The sequence below is a fragment of the Vulpes vulpes genome, chromosome 3, assembly GCF_048418805.1.
Source record: "Vulpes vulpes isolate BD-2025 chromosome 3, VulVul3, whole genome shotgun sequence".
Taxonomy (NCBI): Eukaryota; Metazoa; Chordata; class Mammalia; order Carnivora; family Canidae; genus Vulpes; species Vulpes vulpes.
In genome coordinates this window covers 26,453,595-26,471,542 of record NC_132782.1, presented here as the reverse complement: position 1 = coordinate 26,471,542, position 17,948 = coordinate 26,453,595, and positions in this window count along the sequence as shown.

The window sequence follows — 17,948 nt, the reverse complement described above, 5'->3', positions numbered from 1 at the left end:
CTTCCTCTGGTAGGTTTTATAATCTTAACTAGGTATTTAGATATAGCTACGTAGAAAGGATATGATCCTTTCTAAAACCCAGACAACAGATAGTATCATAAAAGGGTCATATGGATGTTCATTTTTTAAGGACTCTGCTGTGATACTTAAATTCATTTTTTAAAAAAGATTTTATTTATTTATTCAGGAGAGACACAGAGACATAGGTAGAGGGAGAAGCAGACTCCCTGATGCGGTACTCGATCCCAGGACCCCAGGATCATGACCTGAGCCAAAGACAAACGTTCAACTCCTGAGCCACCCAGGTGTCCCTTTAAATTCATTTCTTAAGAGAAAACTGGACAGAAATAAGAGTCTCAAGGAAGGTAAGGTTTCTAGCACTTGAAATGCTTTCTAAACATTTAGAATTAACAATGTAAGAGAAAGAATTTATGGGAAATTAAAACTTTAGGAACATTTTTTACCTCTGAGGGAAAAATCAATTGACAGGAATTGCTTTGAAGTATGGTAAGGTTCAAAGGTAGAGGTCGCTGACCCATGTCTCTACAAATAAAGGTGGTTCAAAAATAAATAAGTAAATAAATAAAAATTAAAAAAAAATAAAAAAAAGAAAGAAAGAAAGGTGGTTCCTTACAGAACTGGAAGGAAAGTTAATCCCTGCTGCATATTCCCCAGAGCTTTCTTTTCCCTGTTTTATGCTGTAGTGAACAGATGATAAGGAGGAAATGAATTCAAACTTATTTACTTGCAAATAGACATATTCTACAAAGCTTTGCTTTGAGTAAGAATACTAAATAGCAAAGCAACCCTACCATTTTTCATCTTTCAAATTCCAAACTGATTCTATCAAAAACAGATTCTGTTAAAACACAGTTGGTAAAAAAATAAATTCTCCCAATATGTTGAGCATTCATTTGACTTTCTTTATGTGACTCAGATATTACTCAAAGTTGCATCAAGTTGTTTTCTCATGCTAAATGTCTTCTTTAGTTGTGTGGTATATTGAACAAACATCACCTGCCTATTTAATGTTTTTAATTCACACAAAGAACAAATCTAGTGTTTATGTAATAGATACATTACATACTTAATGTAAAAAAGTCTTTATAATTCAGAAATTCCCAACTAAATTCTAGACAAATCTAGATAAACAAAACAAGATAAAATAACCTCAAGCCTTGGAGAGGAGGAAGTCGGTAGGCTTTGTCCAAACCTGACATGCCACTGATTTGCTTTTTTCTTAGTTTTGCATATAAATGGTAAGTTAACTATGCACTTGCTTTATCTTCTTAAGGAGCTTTTTTTCTGAGCACTAATTTAATTAGTACACAGAAAATTTGATACTCTGGTTCAAACACATGCAAACTTTAGAAATTAGAGTTATTTTTGTAATAGTGAAAAATTAAGGATAGCTTAGCTTTAATTAGAGAGATAATTTTACATTTTTTTAATGGACAGACTGGGAAGATTGATGGTTTGTTTTGTTCCTGGTAAAAGGTAGAGAAATTGGAGAAGTTTTGGGTTGGTGTACATGTACTCAAGACTGACTTATATTGGAAGAATTTATCTGAAGTTACAAAAGTCATCCAACCAGACTCACTGTCCTGAAGAGCAAGAGCATAGCTCACCACTATCCTTAGAATAAGGTCAAAATTCCTTAATATGAAACATAAAACCTCATATAACTCGGCCCTTGCTTATAGTTCTCAGTGCCTCAGTAATGTTGACCTGCTTTCTCACCTATAGGCTGTCACTTAATTGTTCCAACTTAATTGCCTGCAACACTCTTCCCCTTTTTAATTTTTCACTGAACTAATTCCCACTTATCTTCTTGGTGTCAGCTTAAGTGCCTCTTCTTTTGTGAAAAGCTGGACCTCCCCCCAACCACGACCCGCCAACTTGGTTAGGTGCCTTAGAAGTACTAGTGTTTTGTTCTTTATGCTCCAGTAGTACTTTGTTCCTACCTCTGTGATAATTTTTTTAAAAAAGATTTTATTTATTCATGAGAGACACAGAGAGAGAGGCAGAGACACAGAAGGAGAAGCAGGCTCCATGCAGGGAGCCCGATGTGGGACTCGATCCCTGGACCACGGGATCACGACACCAGCCAAAGGCAGATGCTCAACCACTGAGCCACCCAGGCGACCTTGTGATAATGTTTTATATACTAAGTTGTACTTAACAGTTTACTCATCCACACTTATAACTAGACTTCAGGAGAGGGCAAACACTACCACTTTCTTAACTGTTGTAGTCCAGTACTTCACACAAAGCATGCATCTGACAGACTTTTATTGAATGGATCAATCTGTAAATAAACAAATGTCAAATGGGAGTGACTGACTTTGCCTACTAGTGAATATCTGGCAATGTCTGGAGACATTTTGATTGACAAGATTTGGAATGAGTGGTGTTAATGGCATCTAGTGGGTAGAGGCCAGAGATGCTGCTAAAAATCATACAGCACACAGGGTCAGCACCCCCATAATAAAGTGTTATGTGGTCCAAAATGTCAAAAGTGTCAAGACTGAGAAACTCTGGTGTAAATAATGCTGTGTTTATTGTAACAGGTCATACAAAAGTATCCTCAGGGGAAAGTAGTGGGAAAAACACAAATACAAATGCAAATAACTGGGATGTTTGGAAGCAGTTCAAAGTGAAATACAAGGAGAGTGGTTCAGAACCAAGGTCATGGAGAGCAATGGGAGCCAATCTTCCTCTGTTGGTGGTGTGTGCTGGCGGAGTGAAGGAGTTCAAGAGGTTCAGGCTTAGATGTGCTCTCCAGCATATTTATTATTCTCTTCTTATTCCTTCTAGTAACTGCTCTTTAGTGTCACCTCAACGTGCTTCTACTGCCCATAAAATAATTGTCACTCAATTGTGGAGCTTAAATAAATATATTGTCTTTAATATACGCCGAGGAGGAAAACTGAAAATGAATAGCCCAAAATTTGCAAGAGAAAGATGGCGAGACAGAACGTGAAGTGATTCTAAAACAGGGATAGACAAAAACATCGTCTTTCTGGCCTGTCTTTTTAGAAACAGGAACACATTATTTCATATAATCTGTATCCATCTTTCTTTGATCATGTTTTATCTATTGTCAAGCATAGAAAGACCATTGTTTCTATATAAACATCTGAAATGCATCTAAATTTAAATCAAATTGGCTTTTAAAATCACATACAGTATTAAAAAATGGAACCAATTAGTAAATAAAATGTTTGGAGTATTAAGTAAGGACAGATGATATTTAACTGGCTTTGTAAATTATGGTCTATCATTCTGATTAATAATCAGATGTACTGTATCTATGGAAACGAAGAGAAAAATTATTTCTGCTTCCAACAAATGTACAAAGATGAGAAATATTGTGCTTCTCTGAATAATCAGCACAGATGTTGCCCTCCTTGTTAACCTTGTGCTATTATCTGTTTTACCATGAGAAGAGCCAAGTCATGTGGGTGGCAATCAAAAGGTGTAAAATTAAAAAAAAAACGGACGGATGTTGCCTTAAGGAAAGTTGTATGCTATCAACTGATTTGGAATTCTGAATTGTTTTTTGAATTAGGAAATAAAAATGTTCAAACTCACATGATTTCTAAGTAAATTCTGCAATTTGACTCATGAATATGGCCACTTTCTCAATTTTATAGGCAAAGTTTAATGGAAAATCTTTAAGATTAAGAACACAGAAGAAAAAAAGTTAACCAGGGGTGCCTGGGTGGTTTAGTTGGTTAAGTATCTGATTCTTGATTTGGGCTCAGATGATGATCTCTGGGTTGTGAGATTAAGCCCTGCAATGGGCTCTAGGCTGGGCTTCGTGCTGAGCATGGAGCCTACTTAAGATTCTTTTTCTCTCCCTCCCTCTGTGCCTCCCTCATCCCCCCTCACTCTTTTGCTCTCTCTACTCTCTCTTAAAAAAAAAAAAAACGAATAAAAATTAACCAAACACGGAAGAGACTCCTAAAATACATTTCATAAACATAATACATCATTAATTTTAAATGGGATGTCCTAAGGGCTATGTTGATATGAATTTGGTTTTCATCAGGATAACCTATAGCTATGTAGCTTGATGCGATTTCTTGGAAGATATCATTACTTTCCAGGTGATTTTCACCAGATATTAAGGACGAAATGGGACTTATATGAGAAATAGGGCTGAAATGCAATTCCTATTACCCTCATATCTGTCTTTTTACCCTTCACTGAAATTAAAAGATTGTTGTGTTCCTCTGTTTAGGTTTGGAAGTTTTAGAATCTATTTTATAGTTTTTCAAAAAATTAAGTTGAAGAAACTTCCTGTTTAGTTTTTTTTTTGTTTGATTTTGTTTTGTCTGTTTTTGTAGAACCAGCTAAAAAGGCAAAGCCTTTCTCATTTTACCATTTCCAGTAGACTGAATTTGTTCTGTTTGTGTAGTTAATGATTGGGCTTGGCTCTCCTCCTGTGCTCAAGAGGGTTTGAAGCATGCGTTCTCCTGGGTAGAAAGAGAGGAGAGCCAATACCAGCTACTGTTAGGCAGGTGCCCCAACCTGGCTCTTTGCTGAAAGGTGAACCTCAACTACAACCACCAACAGGATGCTGGCACAAGACTTCCATCCCTCTAGGCAGGCAGGGAGGTGATGAGGGAGGAGTTCACTATGGAGAAGTCTGACTCTGCCCTGGCACACCCTTTTAGAAGCATTGCACAGCTACCTAGGACATCGGTGGCTTGAGAAGTGGTAAAAGCCACCATTTGCCTCTCTAATACACATTTTCTCACACACAATTCACAATTCACCAGCTAAGCGAGTATTCTTATCTTCTTTTTTAAAGACAAGGAAGCAATTTGCCCAAAGTCACACAGATCATCAGTGATGAAGCTACAATTCAAACTGAAGTCTCTCCAACACCAACACTGCTGTGTTCTCTCTGGAAACTCCTTGTGGCTCCTGCAAGTTCTCTGAAGTTGCCTTCCTAACTAAAAGAAGAAGTGGCAACAATGCGCTTTCCTCACTGGATCACTTAGTACCTTTGTTTAATAACTCAAACAGAGGTTAAAGGATATAGTAATATTCTAGAATCTCTTAATTCAAATCTTGGCCCCATTCTATTGTTAACTTTAAAGTCTAAACATTTTTTTTTTAAGATTTTATTTATTTATTCATGAGAGACACACAGAGAGAGGCAGAGACACAGGCAGAGGGAGAAGCAGGCTCCATGCAGGGAGCCCGATGCAGGACTGATCCCCACTGAACTCAACTTTAAGGAAACAAAGGCCTAGAGAATTTGTAAGAACTGGGATGGGGGAAATCATAGACCATCTATCTGTATCAGTCAATTGGCCTAACCCAAAGGAAAAGTCAACTTTCTCCTATCTTCAAGACAGGAGGACGTTTTACAAGTTGGAGCAAGGCATCCATTGAAGTTAGGCTCCAACCCTTCCCCAGAAACTGGGAGACAGGGATGCTATCTTCCTTGATGAACACATCTGCATTATTGCACAAGCTGTTCCCCTGCCAAGATGGTATCATCTCATCTCTTTTGTCTGTGTATGCAACTCATCCTTGATCACTACTTAGTGTTCAGACCCCTGCAAAGTTGATTACTTTCCTGTTTCTGTAGTACTTTCAGTATTATTTTAAAATTTCATTCTTACTATGTTATTATTTGGTTCTGTATCTATCCCCTTTGTTAGACATGAGTTCCTTGGAGGCAGGATGACCAACTATATTTTGGATAGTAAAAAGCATGTAGCATGGGGATCCCTGGTGGCTCAGCAGTTTAGCGCCTGCCTTTGGCCCAGGGGGCAATCCTGGAGACCCGGGATCGAGTCCCACGTCGGGCTCCTGGCATGGAGCCTGCTTCTCCCTCCTATGTCTCTGCCCCTCTCTCTCTCTCTCTCTCTCTCTATCATAAATAAATAAATAAATAAATAAATCTTTTTTTAAAAAAGCAGGTACTCAGTAGCTTTTCTTTAAGTGATATTGACTGATATTCACATCCTTTTGAAGAGGGTACTCACATTTCCATGACAACTGACATAACTTTGAAGACTCTTGCCTAGTTCCTTGTTTTATATTTTTGACTCTGTAAAAAAGTCCATCTAACTGGACATTTGGATCTTTGCCACTAGGAAAGCCTATAAAGTGAAATCCTGGGGTGTGGATTTTTGGTTTGATTGAGTTGGCAGGGACAATCAGGTAATTTGATTTATTTTAATATTAGGCTAAACATCTTACAAATATTACTATTCACTTTGATACATAACTCAATATTTCCTCACTGTCATTTTTGGTTTTATGTGGAGCAACTGAAGAGCTTGCTTTAATATTGTTTTTAGAAAATAAATAGAATTAATACTCTTCTTAGCATCTCAAATCAGATAACACAACTTTCATCCTGCTTCTCCCAGGTGATCTAAAATGGGATGTAATATGGAAAGCACCGTGCACTGGATTCAGGAGACCTCGTTACAGTTATGGGTTAGCCTTGAGTTATCCCTAAAACCTCCCGACATGTTATTTCACTGCCCTGGGCCTCTTTTTCCTCATCTGGTTCTTTACAGATGAAACAGGCTAAGGTTCTCTAAGTATAGATATATTTTTCTGGATGTCCTATGTGGACTTGGTTCTGACTTCTCAATCTGGCCTTTTTAAAGATTTCTACATAATTGAAAACACTGAGCTCTCACAATGTGAGACACAGAGTTTTATAAGATAGAAGTATAGATTGGGTGAAGAAATGGTCACTACTTTAGGTAAAAAGAAAAAGTTTGCTGGAGATGTTCATACATAATGAAATTCCTATACAAAGGCTCTTCAGTTACACAACATGTTTGCTTAGTCAGCGCTGTCTACCTTTTGAACCCACAGAATCCTTCTGAGTACTAACTATATCTGTAGATGCTTTCCTTAGGAAGGGAGAGTTTCCATGAAGCTATGTGAGGTTTTCATCCCATTCTGTTCTTATCTGAGTCTACTATGTAAAAACTAAAACTTATGAGAATACTGTAACAATCCTTATTTTTCCTTTACCAGGTCTTTCTGGGGAGGATAGAATGGTCCTCATTCACTGAGTTTGTGTAACAACTGTTAAAATAAGTATTTTGCTCCAGGTCTAAAATTTGCTTCAATATAATTAATACTAGCTAGTGTGTACAGCTTTAAGTTACTGTGTTTTCTCTAATAATTTCTTTTTATTGTCATAAGACTCAATTTGTGAAGGAAAATGTGACTGCAAGTGTGGTCAACAGACATGGTTATCTTTTGGATATCATCTGACATTGTAAGCAATACTGAAAGCAGTAGGAACAGTAAGACCCTAGACTGGGAGAGTAAGATTGACAAAATATAGAGGTGATACATATAAATGTTATAATTGGGGGATTTTTTTTTTCCAAGGCATACACTTTACACAGAACAATGGGGAAAAAACAAGTTTAAATACTCTCTGAATAAATTCACTGAATGTTTAATTATTCCAAAAAGAGATAAACAGTGAAGTTATATAAGACTAAGGCTTTTGTTAAGCGGGTGTCAGGCAAAGAGTGTTTATAAAGGCTGCCAAAAAAGAAGTTTGCCTTTGTTATAGATCTCTTGGCTTATAGTAGTGACCGTTTACTAAAAATCTCACTATACATTATTCCTGGTGGTTACAATGGCACTACGTATACTGAAAACGAGTTGGCTGACAGCACGGTCTTTCATTACAGTTAGAGTAAAATCTTGTTTTTGATCTTGTTATGGGCTGCATTGTATCTCTCCACCTCCCCACCACCAAGCACATTAATATATTAAAGTCATAACACTTGGTACCATAGCATTTGACTGTATTTGTGAGAGGGTCTTTAAAGAGGTAATTAAGTTACATGAAGTAATTATGATGGGCCCTAGTCCAATAAGACTGGCATCCTCGTAAGAGGAAATCTGAACACAGACAGGCACAGGGGGAAGACCACAAGAAGGCCTACAGAGAAGATGGCCATCTGCAAGCCAAGAAGAAACCAAGCCTCAGAAGCAGCTAAGCCCATCAACACCTTGATCTCAGATTTCTTGCCTCCAGAACTTTGAGAACATAAATTCTGCTGTTCAAGCCATCCACCTAAAGTGTTATATCCAGAACGAAAATGGAATGTGTAGTTGTTTCATAGGTTTGCTGTAACAAGTAATAAACTGCAGCGTTAAACACCAGAAATCAATCATCTCATGGCTCTGGAGGCTGCAAGTCTAAAATTAAGGTGTCAGCAGGGCCATTCTCCCTCTGAAATCAATAGGGAAATCCTCCTTTACCTCTTCCTAGCTTCTGGTGGTTGGCTGGGAATCTCTGGAATCTTCTGGTTCCTTGACTTGAAGCAGCTGCCTAACTGCAGTCTCTGCCTCCCTCATCATATGGTGTTCTCCCTGTGTCTTTGTTTCTCCTCCTCTTGTAAAGACACCAGACATATTGGATTAAGGGTTGATCCTACTCAAAAAGGACCTTATTTTAACTTAATCAATTACATTTGTTATAACTCTATTTCTAAATAAGAACATATTTTGAGGTACTGGGAGTTAGCATGTCAATATACCTTTTTGGGCAATACAATTCAACCCATAAGGGATTCTTTGGAATATAGTGAATTCCTTGTCATCGGATGGGCAAACTTAGGAAATTCAAATGGTTGATATGTTTATTTATTGTTAGCAATTAAGGGAGTAGTCATAGTTGATTGGTTTCACAAATATTGTCACCCTGAATGGACTACACATAGGGCCTGGATATTTATCTGCATTTAATAAAATCATATTGCTTATAGTCAGCCATTAATGAAATAAAGTGCTGATGGCATCAGTAGGAATAAAAAGTTTTGCCAGACATTTCCTCATTACTTGATATTCTCATGGAATTAATGCCCAAAGTCACCTTCTTGTTATTCAAATCATACCAGTTTATATCAGTTTATTATAAAAATTTATGTGAAAGTAATTAAAAACTCTTTCCAAGTTCTAAAAAATTTTATTTGAATTCCAGTAGTTACCATTATAGTGTTATATTAGTTTCAGGTGTGCAATATAGTGATTCAGCAATTCTATACATTACTCAGGGCTTGTCACAAAAAGTGTACCTAATTCCCCTTATCTTTACCTCCCATCCCCCTAACCACCTCCCTTCTGGTAACCACTATTGTTCTCTATAGTTAAGAGTCTAATTTTGGTTTGCCTCTTTTTAGTTTGTTCCTTTATTTTGTTTCTTATATTCCACATATGAGAGAAATCATGTTGTATTTGTCTTTCTCTCACTTATTTCACTTAGCTTTATATCCCCTAGATTTATCCATGTTGTTGTAAATGATAAGATTTCATTTTTTTATGGCTGAGTAATATTCCACAGAATATAAACCACTTCTTTATCCATTCATCTATTGATGGACACTTGGATTGCTTCCACAATTTGGTTATTGCAAATAATGCTACAATAAGTATAGGGGTGCAAATATCTTTTCATATTAGTGTTTTGTATTCTTTGGGTAAATACCCAGTCGTGTGATTACTGGATTATATGGAATTTCTATTTTTAATTTTTTTGAGGAACCTCCCTACTGTTTTCCACAGTTGCTGTACCAATTTGCAATCCCACCAACAGAGCATGAGGCTTCCTTTTCCTCTACATCCTCACTGATACTTGTTTCTTGTGTTTTTGATTTTAGCCATTCTGACAGACATGAGGTGATATCTCATTTTAGTTTTGATTTGCATTTACTTGATAATGAGTGATTTTTTAAAGATTTATTTATTTATTTGAGAGAGACAGAGAAAGTGCACATGAGTGAGGGGAGGGGCAGGAGAGAATCTTCAAGCAGACTCCCCACTGAGCATGGAGCCTGACTTGGGGCTTGATCCCATGACCCATGAAATCATGATCTGAGCCAAAAGCAAGAGTCATACACTTAATCAACTGAGCCACGCAGGCACCCCAATGATGAGTGATGTTGAGCATCTTTTCATTTGTCTGTTGGCCATCTGTATTCCTTCTTTGGAGAAACGTCTGTTCATGTCTTCTGCCCATTTTTTAATTGGATTATCTGTGTTTTGGGCATTGAGTTCTGTAAGTTCTTTATATATCTTGGATACTAACCCTTTATTTGATATGTCATTTGCAAATATGTTTACTCATTCATTAGGTTCTGTTTTAGTTTTTTTTATTGCTTCCTCTCCTGTGCAGAAGCTTTTTACTTTATGTAGTCTCAATAGCTTATTTTTGCTTTTATTTCCTTGTCTTGGAAGACATATCTAGAAAAATGTTGCTATGGCTAATGTCACAGAAATTACTGCTATATTCTAGATTTTTATGGTTTTAGGTCTTACATTTAGGTCCTTAATCCATTTTGAGTTTATTTTTCTGTATGGTGTAAGAAAGTGGTCCTGTTCCATTCTTATGCATGTAGCTGTCCAGTTTTCCCAACACTATTTGTTGAAGGGATTGTCTTCTTCTCATTGCATATTCTTCCCAGTTTTGTTGGAGATTAATTGATCATATAATTGTATTATAACAAACTGGGATCTCTATTTTCTTCCATTGATCTATGTATCTGTTTTTGTGCCAGGAGCATACTGTTTTGATTATTTCAGTTTTGTAGTATAACTTGAAGTCTGGGATTGCGATACTTCCATTTTGTTATTTTTCCTGATTGTTTTAGCTATTTGGAGTCTTTTGTGATTCCCTATACATTTTAGGATTGCTTGTTCTAGTTCTGTGAAAAATGCTGTTGGTATTTTGATAGGGATTGCATTAAATCTGTAGATTGCTTTGAGTATTACCAACATTTTAATAGTATTTGCTCTTCCAATCCATGAGCATGGAGTATCTTTCCCTTTGTATTGTCTTCAATTTTTTTTCATCAAAGTTTTATAGTTTTCAGAGGACATGTCTTTTACCTCCTTGGTTAAGTTCATTCCTAAGTATTTTATTATTTTTAATGCAATTGTGAATGAGATTGTTTTCTTAATTTCTCTATTACTTCATTATTAGTGCATAGAAATGCAACAGATTTCTCTATTTTGATTTTTGTATCCTGAGACCTTACTGAATTCATTTCCAGTAATTTTTTTGGGGGGGGGCGTGTCTTGAGAGTTTTCTATATTTAATATCATGATAGTGAAAGTTTTACATCTACCTTACCAATGTGGATGCCTTATTTATTTATTTAGTCTGATGGCTGTGGCTAGGACTTCCAGTACTATGTTGAATAAAGGTAGTGAGAGTGGATGTCCTTATCTTGTTCCTGACCTTAGGGTCAGGTTTTTTGGATTTTTTTCTCAGATGGTGGTGAATGAATTTTTTAATGTTGTTGGATTTGGTTTGCTAATATTTTGTTGAGGATATTTGCGTCTATGTTCATCAGGGACTTTGCCCTGTAGTTCTTGTTTTTGGTAGTGTCTTTATCTGGTTTTATTATCAGGGTAATACTGGCTTCATAGAATGAATTTGGAAGTTTTTCTTTCTCTTCTAGGTTTTGGAATAGTTTGAAATAATAAGTATTAACTCTTTAAATGTTTGGTGAACACCTGTGAAGCTGTCTGGTCCTGGACTTTGTTGAGAGTTTTTTGATTACTGATTCAATATCATTGCTGGTAATCAGTCTGTTCAAATTTTCTATTTCTTCCTGATTCAGTTTTGGGAGATTATGTTTCCAGGAATTTATTAATTTTTTCTACATTGTCCAAATTGTTGACCTATAATTTTTCATAATATTTTCTTACAGTCCTTTGTATTTCTGTGGTGTTGGTTGCTATTTCTCCTCTTTCATTTCTGATTTTGAGTCCTCTCTCCCTCTCCCTTTCCTTCCCTTCTCTCTCTCTCTCTCTTTTGATAAGTCTGGCTAGAGGTTTATCAATATTGTTGATCTTTCAAATAATCGGCTCCTGGTTTCATAGATCTGTCCTGTTGGTATTTTTTGTTTTTGTGTTTTAGTTTCTATTTAATTTATTTATTTTTATTTTCATTTACTTCTGTTCTAATCTTTATGATTTCCTTCCTTCTACTGGTTTTGGGTTTTATTTGTTCTTTTATAGCTCCATTAGGTGTAAGGTTAGGTTGTTTGAGATTTTTCTTGCTTCTTGGAGTAGGCCTGTATTGCTGTAAACTTCCCTCTTAGAACAGCTTTTGCTGCATCCCAAGGATTTTAAACTATTGTGTTTTCATTTATACTTGTCTCCATGTACTTTTTGATTTCCTATTTAATTTATTGGCTAACTTATTGTTTAGTAGCATGTTATTTAACCTCCATATGTTTTCTTATGCTTGATTTCTAGTTTCATATTGTGGTCAGAAAAGATGTATGGTATGACTTCAATCTTTTAAAATTTGTTGAGACTTGTTTTGTGGCTTACCATATGATCTATTCTGGAGAATGTTCCATGTGCGTGTGTAAAGAATGTGTATTCTGCTATTTTAGGATGAAATGTTCTGAGTATATGTATTAAATATATCTGGTCCAGAGTGTCATTCAAAGCCACTGTTTCCTTATTGATAATCTGTGTAGATGATCTTTCTACTGATGTAACTGAAGTGTTCAAGTCCTCTACTATCAATTACTTCTGTGATGTTTGGTAAAAGCTGCTTTATAAATTTGGGTGCTCCCATATTAGGTGCATATATATTTACAATTATATCTTCTTATTGGATGTTCCCTTTATGATTATGCAGTATCTTTCTTTGTCTCTTATTATAGTCTTTGTTTTATAGTCTATTTTGTCTGATATAAGTATTGCTATCCTGGCTTTCTTTTCACTTCTATTTGCATGGTAAATGTTTTTCCTTCTCTCCACTTTATTTATTTATTTATTTATTTATTTATTTATTTATTTATAGATTCTTTTTATTTATTCATGAGAGAGAGAGAGAGAGAGAGAGAGAGAGAGAGAGAGAGAGGCAGAGACACAGGCAGAGGGAGAAGCAGGCTCCATGCAGGGAGCCCCACGTGGGATTCGATCCCAGGTGTCCAGGATACCCCTTGGGCTGCAGGCGGTGCTAAACCACTGCGCCACAGGGGCTGCCCCCTTCTCTTCACTTTCAATTTGCATATGTCTTTAGGTCTGGAATGGATCTTTTGTAGGCAGCATACAGATGGGTCTTACTTTTTTATCCATTCTGTCATCCTATGTCTTTTGTTTGGAGCCTTTAGTCCATTTACATTCAAAGTAATTATTGATAGGTATGTACTGTTTGCCATTTTGTTACTTGTCTTGTGGTTATTTCTGAGTTCTTCTCTATTACTTCTTTTGCTCTCTTTCCTCACAGTTTGCTGGCTTTCTTTAGTGATGTACTTGGATTCCTTTTGTTTTTTGCATCTCTATTAACTTTTTTTTTTTTTTTTGTGGTTACCATTGGTTTATACATAACATCTTATGGGTATAACAGTCTATATTAAGTTGATGTTGGGGGCTAAAAGTTTGCATCCATTCTTTATTCCTCTCTTCCCCATATTTTTTGAATATCTTGACTAATTTTTATAGATGTACTTAATGTTACCGCTTTTGTGATTTTTACTTTTCTTACTCCCATTTATGGTATTTAAAGAGTCTCTTTTGTCATTTCTTGTAGGGCTGGTTTACTGGTCATGAGTTTCTGTAACTTTTGTTTGTTTGGGAAACTCTATTTCTCCTTTAATTTTAATTGATAGCCTTGCTGGATACAGTTTTCTTGGTTGCAGGTTATTTTTCTTTCAGCACTTCAGATATATCATGCCAGTGCCTTTTGGTTTCTGCTAAAAAAATCAACTAATAGCCTTATGAGGTTTCCATTGTATATAACTATTTTCTCTTGCTGCTTTTAAAATTCCTTCTCTATCACTATTTTTTGCCATTTTAATTACTACATGTCTTGGTTTGGACCTCCTTGGGTTGATTTTGTTGGGTGCTCTCTGTGCCTTCTGGCTCTGGATTTCTGTTTCCTTCTCCCGTTTCAGGAAATTTTCAGTGATTATTTTTTCAAATAAATGTTCTGCCCACTTTTCTCTCTCTTCTTCTGGGCCCCCTATGATGCAAATGTTATTATGCTTGTTGGTGTCGCTAGAGTTTCTTTAATCTATATTCATTTATTATTATTTTTTTCTCTCTCCTATTCAGCTTGATTACTTTCCATTATTTTGTCTTCCAGGTTGCTAATCTATCTTCTGCTTCCTCTCATCTACAATTTGTTTCCTCTAGAGTATTATTAACTTCAATTATTGAGTTCTTCATCCACAATTAGCTCTTTTTATGTTTTAGGTCTCTTTGTTGAGGGTCTCACTGAGGTCTCTCATAGTTCTCTTGCTGTGATTTTGTCCTGTTATTTCATTTGGGACATATTTCTCTGCCTCCTCACTTTGTCTAACTCTATGAGTGTTTCTATATGTTTAGAAAGTCAGCTATGTCTTCTGCTCTTGAAAGCACTGGCCTTATGAGGAAAAGGTCCTGTACTGCCCTGCAGTGCAATGTGTCCTGTTCACCAGAAGTTGGTGCTTCATGAATGTTTCCTATAAGTGTGGTATTTGCCCTACTGTTGTGGCTCAGAAGTTTTTGCTTTCAGTCCAGTTGTCTGCAATGGCTCTCTTTGTTGTATGCAGGGTTTGGTCCCTGTACTGTTTTTTAGTGGGCCAGTCTGGGGTTTGAGTTGAGTCAGACCAGGCATTTGCCATAGATGCAGTAGCACTAAACTGCGGAGTGCTTTCCCTATGTTGTCCACCAAGAAGCTTTCATTGGTGGGCAAAGCCCACAGTCAGATCAGATATCTGCTCCAGCCCACTGCTGGGTCTGCAATCAATCAAGTTGCATGTGTCTTCTCCTGTCCCTGGGGCAGGAGTAACTTTATAGAGTAATGCTGGTCCCTGTTGGGGCTGCTTGCACACTGCCAAGCCTATGGCACTATTTTGGACGGGCTTCAGCCAAAGGCATATTAAAGGGGGCAAGGTATGTGGGGCCAGCAAAGTCCATGTTGCTCTGCTGCAGGACAGGACCTGCAGCTACTTGAGAAAACTCTTGGTGAGGCCTGCCAGGTTGGAGGGGGCAGGTCCACAGAAGAATGTGGGGTGGGGCACAGCATTAACAAGCTAGGTAGAGTGTTGGTACTGCACAGGTTCCTGCAGGTGTCTGTGTATCTAGGCTGGGAAGCAGGGACAGCAAATAGCACCTGCCAGCTCTTTTGTTCTTAGAGAAGTCTCCCAAAGAATCCTGTCCCTCCAGCACATGTTCTGAGATTAGTAAATAAATCTCCTTCCTATATACCCCAGGTATTTTTCAAACTGCTCCTTCTATGTTATATCTCAGTGAAGCTATTTGTTATTCTGCCTCTTTGAGGGCAGGGAATTGGTTTTCTCTCACCCTCCTGGCTCAGAGTTGAGTCTGATGATTTTAAGTTTCAGGTATTAATCCCCACTGATCATAAAAACTAGCAAAGTTAGGCCTTTCTGGTTTTGAAAGCCAAATGTTCTGGGGATTCATCTTCCCCATGCCTGGGATGCCTGGGGCATCTCTCCTCTCTATGCTCATCATGTCTTTCCTTCCTGTGGACAGTTCTGTGTGTCAATTTGACTCCAGACCAGGTCTCCACCCCTCCTACCCTCTTCAATGTGGCTCTTCTCTACATCTAGCTGTGGAGAGTCTGTTCTTCCTGTTTTGGGGTCATTTTCTGAGTTATTTACACTGATGTGGGTGTTATCTGGTTGTATCAGTGGGACAAACTGAGCTTAGGATCTTCCTACTCTGTCATCTGCTCAAGAAACCTCCCATTTCAACTTTTTAAAAAATATATGCTTGTTTCCAGGTATGAAAGAAAAGGGTCATCTTTTTCTTCTCAGATTTGCTCTCCTTTCAGACATATTCTAGCAATGACGTTCTAAGTAACTATATACATTGACAGTCCTTACCTGATCTCTAAGCTGCTACAAACCATGTCACTTGAGGGACAATTAAAAATGTTTGTGATCCTTTGCAAAGGAATCTTCATTAGCTAAGTTATTTGCTAATTTTTAGAACTTTGTCTCCCTGCCTCACTAAGATCTTCTTGAGGGCAATGACTGAATCCTATAGTAGAGTGACTAACTCATTTACTGAAAAATCATTATGTGCCTGGCACTATTCTAAGGGAATTATATCTCATTTTACAGATGAGAAGATGGAGGCTTATACAGAAGTTAAAGAGTCAAATATCCACATCAAGTGAGTGGCAGGTAGGATTTGAATACAGGCAGTGTGATCACAGGGTTGATGCTCCATTCAGAAGCTCCCTCTTCCTACATAGATGGCCAACCAAAAAACATTTATTAAATCCATGGTAGGATGTTTATTTTAATATACATTAGGCTCACCTGTTTCCATCTCATACTCAATCAATTTAGAATTAAGTGTCCATGATCTTGTAAAATGGTTTTCAGGTTATTTAGTTCATTCAAAGTAAAAAATTTCCCCCTTTTGTGTGATTAGATAACTAAATGCCTTTTAGGAAAAGGGAAATAATTCCATTGCCTAGAATTTGATTTTAGGAATTGTATTTTTTTTTTTTTGAGCCTGAGCCGAATTTTACATTCTTTTCTTTACTATATACAAAATTACAAAGTAGTATTTAGTTGCTGCAACAAAATGGCAATATGAAATTTAAAGACACTGGTCTTATCTCCTTCAACTCTTTCTCCAGTCCCAAAGTAACCCTTGTTAACATGCCACTGTCTATACCCTTCCTTTCTGAGCTCACAATAGGGTCAAAACATATACATTTCTATAATTTTCTGTTTTCATTGAACAGAAATATAATTTATTCAATTATACATACATACATAAAGATCTAATTTGCTTTTAAAATAGCAGTATAATTTTCCATTGTATAAATGCACTGATTCAAGTGTTCCCTTACTGATGAACATTAAGATTGTTTACAGCTCCTCTGGCCTCTTTGCTATTAAGTAATAAGCTTATGAAAAGTAAATCTGCTGGTCAAAGTACATGTATATTTTAAAATAGATTTGCCAGATCCTAATACCAAAATTATAGCTAAAACTGCAAATGTAGACTTTTCTTTTTGAATTCAGACAATACTGTCTTTCTGAGGTTGAAGTGTTTAAGTCTCCACTTAAATATTTTCTCTGTCTCCTATAATCATAATAAAATTCATAAGAAACTCAGATGATAAGCTTGATAGAAATGTAGGGTATAAAAGAGGATCCTTAAACTTGCTTTCACTTTCATTCCAAAGAGAAACGAGTTTAGAAGAAAATAGATCCAGGTTATGCTGTGTTATGAGGGGTTTGTGACAGGTTAGCTTATGATCCTCAGGCTCCTTCTAGACTAAAGCTCATGGCTCAGAAAATAGGGCAAAAAAAGTTTTCTTTATGGCCCTTGTGCAAAGATACTTTTTATTTTAACTAAATTATTCCTCACTCTTATCTACTGAGGTGAATACCCAACTCTCTTTAGCAATTCTATACATTGTTGTGTATGTTTTGAGACTATATCACACAATGGACCTGTTGTCACATTCAGACAATCCTTGTCATAATGCCTGATCCCTTGAACTCTCATCTTAGTTATTCCAAAAACTGTCTGCCAGAAGTCTTGTGTGACTATTTATCTTTTTCTGATTCTAAGTACTTCCCATGTCAAAGAAATAATATATGAGACATTTGGCTGTCCAAGCTCTGCCATCTGGGGAAGAGTTTCTCTTAATTTAACCAGACTCTATGTTTGTAGAACTGACAAATCTGCACATTCAGGATGGGACAGAAAGTTTATTCTAATTAATTCTTAATCTTGTAAAAATATAAATATTGAAACCAGTACTGCAGAATGGTGATATACAGAACTGAATTTGAAACTCAGCTTCTCCTTGTAGTAGTTGGCGGACTTGGCCAGGTTAATTGATTCCTCCAAGCTTTAGTTTATTCATGTATAACATTTGGCTATAATACCCATCTCTCAGAGTGATGAAAAACAGATCAGGTTGCAAAAAAAGA